Source organism: Halictus rubicundus, unplaced genomic scaffold, assembly GCF_050948215.1.
Source record: "Halictus rubicundus isolate RS-2024b unplaced genomic scaffold, iyHalRubi1_principal scaffold0071, whole genome shotgun sequence".
In the NCBI taxonomy this organism is placed as follows: Eukaryota; Metazoa; Arthropoda; class Insecta; order Hymenoptera; family Halictidae; genus Halictus; species Halictus rubicundus.
In genome coordinates, this window is record NW_027488612.1 from 961,597 (window position 1) to 972,109 (window position 10,513).

A 10,513-nucleotide genomic window follows, 5' to 3' on the forward strand; every position below is an offset into this window, starting at 1 on the left:
GGCACTCTACCTCTAACTCCATCAGTTGCGAAGGAAACAGTCCGTAGGTGTTGTGGACTGGGCATTGGAAAAACCCCTCGTTCACCAGTTAAGGATCATCACAAAGGTAGACCGTCCCGTACGGGAAGTAACTCGCTTAGCCGCTACCGAATCGGCTTGCGCCGACCCAGGAGCGTTACCAGCGGGGGCCACGAGGAGGCGGTGTTACCAGCTTAGCGCTCGGTCTCTAGCAGGTTTCGTCAACGGTGTGGTAGCCGTTCTCATGACTATTTCACCCTACGATCCCGAATACCCAGTTGTAGAGGTATTACCTGCGAAGGATCGTCAGGGTTATTTTGCCTTTGCTTCTCAAGTGCCAAAGTCTGTGCGACTAAGGCATAATTCTATTGCGTGTTTAAACGCCGCACAATTTTTGTCTCGCAGACCATGATTGGATGGTCTGCCTGCTCTCTTGCAGTTTATGCAAGAAGGCTTCTCTTCTTTCGACGGGCATTTATCATAACTATGCCCGTCTTTACCGCAGTGCCCGCACGTGTCGGTTTTTGCTTTGCAGTGCTTTGCAACGTGTCCAAATGACTGGCATTTGAAACACCTCGTTGCAGCTATATAATCTTTGAGCCCGTAGGCTTGGAACCCTATAAAGACCCGGTTCCTGTCCAGCAGGATTTTCCGGGTCTTGGTTGACACCTCCGCCACCCAGTTGGTGGCTTCACAGTTCTTTTTGCCGGTTTTGAAGAGGAGTTTGAACTCCTCTTCTAATTTTGCCTCTGGATCGAGATCAAGATTTTGGTTCTTGATTGCTTTATGGATTTCCGCCTCAGATGTCTCCGAGGGGATTCCAAATATTATGATTTTTGGTCTCCTCTTGGGGAGGGGACCAATATCTACTTTCTCTTGTAGTTTCTTGTTTTCGCCGAGTGTTTCGGAATTATATCATATTTGGTTTCATCTTAATCAGAGAATGCCACGAATATGTTGGTAAAAGTTTCATTAAAAAATAACGAAAAATAAAGAAGTTTTGTAATTGGATTAGTAGCGGTCTTCTGATCTCACACCGAGATATAGCCGACATGTGTGATCCACTCCTCGGCGACGACGGTTCTCGAGTTTCGCTGTCCGCTTATCCGTGTTAACATTATATCGGAGACGGATATTTTCTCCGTTTGAATGTTAGTCATTTTGGTGTGCCATAGGTTTTTTATGACTTTTAGGTTTAGGATTAAAAGTGGTCAGTTGTGTTTCCTAAAAGTCCAATCTACGTCTGTCCAGAGCCCAAATTGCGAATTTTTACCTCATCGTGGAGTAATTTGTAATATTCGGCAGAAAACTCGCTTTCTGAAGCAAGTATGACGTCACAAGATGGCTGTCGCAGAGAGATTCTCTTAATTTCGAGAGATTTAGTGTTCGTATCGAAAAAAAGGCTCTGCACAGACGTAGCAAAAACATGCGCAAACACGGTGGTATGCATTTTTAATTGATTACTTACTTATTTAAGACGTAAAATGTCTAGAAAAAAGGCACCATTCAAACACTGTACGTTGCGATAGAATACGGTCGATAATGCAAATCGATAGTAGAGGTTTACATATGTACAATATGTATGTTGCCGAATATTGCAAATTACTCGACGATGAGGCAGAAATTCGCATTTTGGCCTCTGAACAGACCTAGATTGAACCTTCAGGAAAGACAATTGACCACTTATAAACTGCTCATTGCAATATTGAAGCGGCAGTTTGAAAAAGTTTCTGACCCTTGCACGTTTCGCAAGACGCCACGACCTTCGAGTCACCGATTCTGTTGAAACTTTGCACACTTATTATAGATCTCATTGTCCTGTTCACGAATATATATCATTATAGCGGCAGATACTGAATAGTTTTCGAGTTTCATTATTTCCTGTGTAATGCCGTATTTTTTCTACGGTATGTGGATAGGGTCTATTTATCATCAACTACACTTGCTGGCGAACTCAATTTAATCTCTATATATACACGTATTGTTCGCGACTGTACAATTTTATGCGAGGTGTCTTCGAACAACGCTCGACGACTGTCTACTACTCCGAAGTGTATCTCGCGACGACTACTGACTGAATCCTCGAAAGTCCTGTGCAACTTAATTCTAACGCCTTCGTTTGCCCTGGTAAAAATCCTAAACAACCCTGATTGGCTAACCCACGCTTTGGGTCCTTCCAATCAGAGCTGTTCTTTTTCTTCGTCTCACCCCCGTTCCTTTCGCCCTTGGCGTGTTTGTTTTCGGAACGGCGAGGTGATCGGAGAAGATGATGGGACTTTCCTCCGGGCCACCCATGCTTGACCCAAGTGTCGATAGACCGTTGGGTCCGCTTCAAGTGCCCTTCAGTTCGTCTCTTAATTTATGACGGTCTCAGTTTGCTATTGAGGACTTTGGGACAAAACTCTAATAAACATACTTCGACTAGGTCTGGAAAATGTCCACTCAAAAATAGCTTCGTCGAACGAGAGTCGTAAATTGCGTTGGCCGTTTGCACGAAAGAAAGACTCTTTTGTGTGCGTGCGACCGGACGCTACAGGTACAACAAGATTTGGTTTGCCAGCGTGCCAAGTTTTCAGCCGGACGACCAGTGTTCAAATCCTGTCGACTAACGCATTTTTTTTTAAATTTTATTATGTTTTGTCACTGTATCTTTATATTAGCAATTTCACATCGGAAAGTAGTAAAATATATCACCTCGCAATTCTAATTACGGATCAGACAGAATTTCAGTATCAATGAACGTTCGAAAGGACAATATCATATAAGGTAGAAAAGACCGCACTTGTTCAAGAAAAGGTATTTATTTTTTTTAAATTAATTTTCAGAATAATCATTATATAATTTATGTAGGGATTTGGTGTCAGGCAGGTCGAAATCAATATATATCGGTGTATGTGATACGTTTAGTAACTTAAACGTTGAGTCGGCTACACTTGCTCCACAAGATCGGTCCTCTGCCGAAATCTCTCTCTCTATCTCTCTCTCTCCCTCTCTCGCTCTCTCGCTGCCAAACTCTGACTCTCTACTTCCGCGACCGCGACCTACCTCGCATATATAGGCCGATGGTCCTTAATACATACACCCGAATCGGATCACCTACATCGCTCGCGGTCGTCGCACCTTCCTTACTCTCTCACATTCATTCGCACGCGCTCGCTCGGGCATTCACCTGTCGCCGTGTTGATGTTTTTCGGCCATCCGCGGACGACCTGCTCCACAAAAACGCTGGTCGTTTTTGCGTTTTCGCTGACATAATCGGCGATTTCCGCCAACGGCTCCGTCCCCTACGTTTACGTTAAACAAAAACGAACAAACAAAAAGAAACAAAGAAACAACAGACAAACTAAAACATGAAAATAAACAAACAAACAAACTTATATTTTATATATATTTATTTTTTATTTATTTATTTTTATTTCCTTACAGAATATTTATTATATAATTTATGTTAGGGGAATATTCAAAGTAAAATTAAATTTAAACAGAAACAAACAAACAAAACAAACTAAAACATCGAAATAAACAAACAAACAAACAAACGAAAAGAAAAGAAATCATCTATAATAATAATTATGATTAATATTGATGCCGCGGCCACCTCCCCGCGGCCTCTTGGAAATAACATTATAAAAATAATTTATAATGACTTTGTATTTAAATTATATAATAAGAATTATATTTATTATTATTTTAATTTATAGTTATTATTATTTATTTTAGCTTATTTTATCGCCTGTGTGTGATGAAAGCAGCCTCTCTTTTTTTAGCCCCGCATCCGCTGGCGGTACTCCGCCCGCTTTATCAACTTGGCCAATTTATTCTGAAACATAATTGTTAGGATTCTATGGACGTGGATCTAATGGTAGACTTTAACACACTTTATTTGATATACGAAAATTACATGCTTTCGCGCGTAGAGAAGAATGTGGAGTGTTCCAGAAAAGAAGGAACGCAGACAAAACGGAATCACCGCAAGAAAACAAAAGACGATCAGTCCGATAGACGCATTCTTATGCAGATGTCGCGAATAACTGTCGAGTATTAATTCTCAACACTCCCCTTTAATACTGACGTATAAGCGAACTTAATTTCTATTTAATACATCTTGAACAATTCCTAATTTATCCACGCAAAAATTGTGTTTTTGTCGCGGTAGCGCCTTGGTGAGTACATCAGCTGCCATCTCATTAGTTGACAAATATTCCAATCTGATATCCTCCTCCTTCAGAGCGCTTCTAATAAAATGATACCGCATGTCAATATGCTTTGTGCGGTGGTGAAAAACAGGGTTCTGTGTAAGCAGTCCTGCCCCTCGATTATCGTTGAAAAGAACTGTTTTCGCTATATCATGAAAACCTAATTCATGGAGAAAAGTTCTTAAATGGATGGCTTCCTTGACTGCTTCTGCTATTGCCATGTATTCCGCTTCCGTTGAAGATAGGGCAACGGTGCGTTGTTTTCGTGATTCCCAACTCACGGTGCCGCCACCCAGCAAAAATGAAAAACCAGTATATGATCTTCGATCTATGCTACAGCTTCCCCAGTCAGCATCTACGTAGCACAACAAATTTTCATCCGTCTTTCTGTAAACAATACAATAATTAGAAGTCCCGCTGAGATATCTAAGCACGCGCTTAGCAGCTCTCCAATGTGTGCTGTTATGGCAATCGTTAAATTGGCTCAGCACACTCATTGAATGAGCAATATCGGGTCTGGTGGAGGTGGCCAAATACATAAGAGCCCCGACTAGCTCTCTGTAGGGCTTCCTTTCTCCATCGTTTTCATTCTGCTCATTTTTGACGAGACGACTTCCTACATCCAGTGGCGTAGAGACAGGATTACAATCATTCATTCCAAATTTGTGTAATATATCTTGAATGTACCCCTTCTGTGAAATTGACACTTTATCCTCTGTTTGGTCTATTTCAATTCCCAAACAGTATTTTGCGGGTCCAAGATCCTTTATCTTGAAATTCTTCTGAAGACCCTGAATTATATCTTGTATCCAATCCTTATTATCTGATGCAATTATAATGTCATCTACATATACTAGTAATAACATAATGGCATTTCTGCGTCGAGCAAAATATATACATGAATCGGCATTTGTTGCCTTTAAACCCAAATCAAGAAGTTTTTTATTTAGTGTTGCATTCCATTGGCGTCCTGCTTGGCGTAAACCATACAGAGCTTTACGGACACGACATACCTCGCCCCCATGATGCATTTCCTTGAGCATTCTTTGGGCTTGTTTGACCGCCATGCTCTTTTTATCCTCACGGCTGATGATCAATTTTAGCATTTCCTCTAAGAAATCAGGTTTTTCCATGAATACCTCTTCTTCCAAATGTCCATTCAAGTATGCGGTTTCAACATCCACTTGATGTAGTTTCAGGTTATATCTAGCTGCCAAACTTAAAATCTTGCGTAATGAACTCATTCGCGCTACTGGTGAAAATGTCTCCTTGAAATCAATTCCAGGGCGTTGTGAGAAACCCCTAGCAACCACTCGTGCTTTTCGTCGCACAATCGATCCATCAGGAGCACGCTTATTTGTTAAGACTGTACGACAGGTTACAACATTTTTACTCACGGGTCTACGAACGATGTCCCATGTGCCATTGTCCACAAGGCTTTTAACTTCTGAGTAAATCGCCTCCTTCCACTCATGGGCATTTTGACTCGCCATTGCCTCGTGTATGGTGACCTCGGAAAAGCAAGCGGTCTCGTCACCAGAAACCGCATCAATAAATGCATCATCGTCGCTCTCCGTTGTCGTACCACCATCTTCATAATGCTCGTCATTCACAGTTTCCTCTAAGCATCCTTCAGTAGCATCGTCTTCAGTCTGTTGGCTAACTTGATTTTGGACTGGAGTGTATTGATACATTTTCTTTGGTCTCCCTCCATTTCCTGTATATACCTTACGCGGCCTACCACGTGTCCGTTTTATTTTATTAGGCGAGTGAGGATCTGGCAGTATATCTTGGTTTTGCTCAGCTTCGTAATTTTGACTAATTTCCATTTCAGCAGGTAAGATTATACCTTGATTTTGTTCAGCTTCTGAAAAAATAACATCAGTACCACAATTTTGATTAGTTACCATTTCGACACTTGACTCTGGCTCGTGTCGATCATCCATATCAGCAGATAATATTATATCTTGAAACTCTCCCTCATTGCTATATTTATCAAGGAATCGGACATCCCTAGCAATGGTAACTCTTCTGTCTTGTGGTATCCAGACTCTATAGCCTTTCGTTTCGTCGGAATAGCCCACCAGCATGCCTTCCTTTCCTCTTGGTGCGAATTTATCCTTATTTGGCGACTTATCCAGAATATACGCCTTAATGCCGAAAGAATGTAGATATTTTAACTTGGCATTCCTACCAGTCCATAACTCGTATGGTATTTTTCCATTTAAAGACTTCGTAGGGCATCGGTTCCTGATGTGATTCGACATTGCAACGGCTTCTGCCCAAAAAGATGATGGCGCTCTTGATTCCATGATCATGCACCTAGCCATTTCAACCAATGTCCGATTTTTCCTCTCCGCGATGCCATTCTGCTGCGGAGTGTAGGGTACTGTCAGTCTCCTTTTAATGCCCTCCATACGCAGGAAAGTATCAAACTCATGATTGCAAAATTCTGTTCCATTGTCTGACTGGAGGTTTTTGATATGCTTCCCAGTCTGCTTTTCGGCCATATTTTTATATTCTTTAAACGCTTTTAGGGCATCCTTCTTACTTGTCAGGAACCTTACTTCACACCACCTAGTAAACTCATCGGTAAAGGTAATGAAGTATTTTGCCTTACCTTGAGATTCGGTACGCATAGGTCCACAGACATCCATATGTACAATCTCCAAAACCTGAACAGCTGATTCTTTCCGCTTACAAAATGGTACAGCGGTTAGCTTCCCTCTGAGACAAATTTCACATTTACTTGGCATCGGCTTTGCTTCAAACTCGGTTATAGCGCCTCTTCTGCTTAACTCGATGACATCTCTGTAATTTAAGTGACCTAATCTTCTGTGCCACAACTCTAGGGCTGAACACTGTTCACGAACCACACTATTCGCGTGTTCTGTTCCTTGTCGAATATAAAAGAGATCACCCTGACGATCTGCAACAAGTCTTGTTTTCCCTTCCTGGTCTTTGATCAGAGCAATATTTTTCTTAAACACAACCTCATGACCCCTGTCAGTTATTTTTGCCACTGACATTAAGTTTGTATGCAATTCGGGTACATGCAGTACATCCTTTAGCTTCGTTTGACGTCTATCGTTCGACACTGATGCTATAAATTCAACTACGCCAGCTTGGGAAACACTTACAGAGGTATCGTTTGCTAAATTTACATATCATCATTGAACTCGTCTTGACATCAGCTACAACACTGTGAAGTTAAAAATATGTGGTGCTATTTGAAAATCATCGATGACCTTCAAAAGACCTTGAAAACGACTACAATAGGAACATTTTTTTATATCACCATATTTGCCCCCTTTAACAGTACAACATTTCTCTCTAACATTTTCTTCTATCTCTAATCCTAACGGAGCTATTTAGGTGGCCTGTTTGTCGTGAACCACCCGGTATATATAAGGCGCTAAAACTCAAGGAACGTAAAGAATATATTTCACAGAAGTCATAAGGAAACACCAATCCCTACGACCCATATCCCATAAATTCCAAGTTCAAGAAAACAAAATCTATTCAAATTAAAACATTGATAAAGAAATAATGAGGAAATACCTGCAAAATTACTTCTTAACCGTTGAAAAGGAAACATGAGACGCTGGGGTGACCGAGGAACCAGTGCGTGAGGTAAAGAGCGAACCAGCACTGCATCCGTTGGCGAACCTCACCCATTTGAAAACACTGAAAATAAATAATAACATGTATCACTCAATGAATACATATATAGAAACAACTTATAGTGATCATGAATAAATAACTTCTGTGAATTTGATTGCAAAATGGGAGAACATCGACTCGATAATTTCATAGGGTTGATAATAAAAATCTCCTTGTACATTTTAACCAAAGAACCCTCCCCCGCCCTAAAGAACAAATTCAGTCATTCAAAATAGGCAGAAGTTTACATCAAAATAGACAGTTTTTGCAAATATCTCGGAAAATAAAGAGGCCGCCGTACTGTGCGAACAAATGGCCTGTTTTCGGGAAAACTAATCAAAATGTGTACTCCAAACCTAATCGCCATAATACGTACTTACAACACACGGCACTGACACGAATGGCTGCTCTGAAGTGAATACTGGCCGACGCTCGCGAGCGAATGTTCTGTTGCGTCGCAGTGTGGTGGGATGGGGGTTTTTATTGTGGGTTCGAGTGCCCGTGGAGCGCTGAAGCGCTCTGCTCGTGGAAGTTAAGAAATAAACTTTGTACACAGAGTTAAAAGCGAAAAAATGTTGTAGATTTTATTAGAAGATGTAACTCCCTCAGTTCTACAATGAGTTCTGTCTCATCCTGGAGCTTCGAATCCTTTTTCTAGCTTCTTCCTTCTCGTCTCGCTTCCTTATCCAATAGGAAAATTGGGATCTTCTGGCTAGCCGTTGATTCGTCGGATCACTCGTCTTCCGGTTGCTGCTTGATGGTGATTGGTAGTGGATGGATCTTAATAGCGCACGCACGGGAGTGGGGTACGCATGAGGGTGGAGCCCCGCCAAAACAAGGGACGTGGGGCCATGTGGGACCGAACCGAGGGAGTTCCAAGAGGTCCTTGACTGAGAATTTATGACCTCTTGTCCTTAACTGATTCCGGACTTCGACTATCCCTAATTTATGTTGAATTGGAGAAGCTACTCTAAGTGGTTGCGTGACTTTCTCTAAATTCTTCAATTAGTCTCGCCGACTCGAATTTCGTCAAGGATCTCTATGGAACTCTCCCGGTCTTTCTTTACCTACTCTTAACTATCGCGCCCAAATAGAATACATATGTATTAAATACGCGATTACATCTTATATTTAAATTTCCCTCTCCGCGCCATTAATCGATGCTATATATATATATATATATATATATATATATATATATATATATATATATATATATATATATATATATATATATATCTAGCTATGTTCGCGTGGTCAACTGGCCACGCTACAGTTCGATGGCATTTCTTCGACCGCATTCGGAACCGATCTTCGCTTGTTTCTCTGCAACTTCCCGTGGACCGTCGCCGCGCCGCCGCGTATACAATGTATGTTGGCGGTTCGTCGGCGTGCTCGTCGCTGCGCGATGCCCAGGCTGCCACATGTACATTTTCATCTGTCTTTTTCGGCGGTTTATTTGACTTCGAATAATTTCCGGAGGCGCGTTCGAATGCTGTAACGAGGACAGAGCAGTTGTTACGGTGAAATGGCTGGTTTCGCGAAGGAACGCCGTATTTCACTTTCGCGATTGAATACTCGAAGATTTCGGGAATTCGAACTTGCTTTTTATTTTGGAAGTTGGATCGGCGAGACGTGCCGTAGCAGAGGTGATCGTCGACTGCTGGGTACACGGGTTTGGGGTCTTATATATTAATGGGTAATCTTATTTGGGGTACAAAGGTTTGGGACTGTTTAATGGTTCAAAGTTGTCGGGTGCTCAATCAGTCGTGAACTTGGGCCTGGTGACGTGGTGCGAGGATTGTTGTCTTGGTCTTATCGGACCGTGACATTCCCCCCTCATTAGACTTTCGTTGCTCCGAAACGAACTCGTTTTCTCCTGACAGGTGCGATGTCTAGTTCGATGTCGTTCATTTCTTGTAACCTGAATTGTGGTGGTTGGTCGTAACTCGGTGGAGGACTGCTGTTGTATGGTACCGGTGCGGTGGCTTCTATGGTTCTGACTTCGGATACCTCAGTGTTGGCATTGGAGTTATTGTTGTAACAATTTTTACAAAATAATAGAACGTTTCCTGTGGGGTTACATAGAAATAGTTTTGTGAGGGTGGACAGTGCTATTGGTCCTAACGTTTTGCTGTTTCTTTCCAGGTTTTGGTTCGTCTTATGTTCTCTATGCTTTGTAGCGTCTGTGTTATTTCGTCTAGATTAGTTTTGTATTCTGAGAGTGTGTTTAATGTGAGAGGTGCTCGCCTGACCTGTTCGTATATTAAATCTATTTGTTCGAACGAGAAATTAAAGTCTAATGGTTTGAGTCTTGTTTCGTATGTCAGTTGTTTGTTGGTTCCGCCCAACTTCATTATGGTATTTGCTGTAAGTATTACACAGTCGTCTGATGTTCTGAACAAGGTGGGCGTTGAGATTTTTGTGACAGTTTGATTATTGCAAAGTAAATTAACTTCAATGGTGTTCTCTGGGATTATGATATAGTTGCCTATTTGTTCAAGTGGGATGTATGTGATTTCCGTAACTTTAAACAATGCCATTGAACAGGGGCTTTTGGTGTTGGTTTGTTTGAGCATTTCACTTTCGCAGCTTGAGGTATGTAAAAATGCTAAATTCGGGGATGTTCTTTTGCA

At 41.6% G+C, this 10,513-nt stretch overlaps 1 pseudogene; it reads right to left on the bottom strand.

Moving 5' to 3' along the window:
- Positions 1-4,102: 4,102 nt before the first annotated feature.
- On the bottom strand, positions 4,103-4,870 carry LOC143363607 (uncharacterized; annotated as a pseudogene).
- Positions 4,871-10,513: the final 5,643 nt, after the last annotated feature.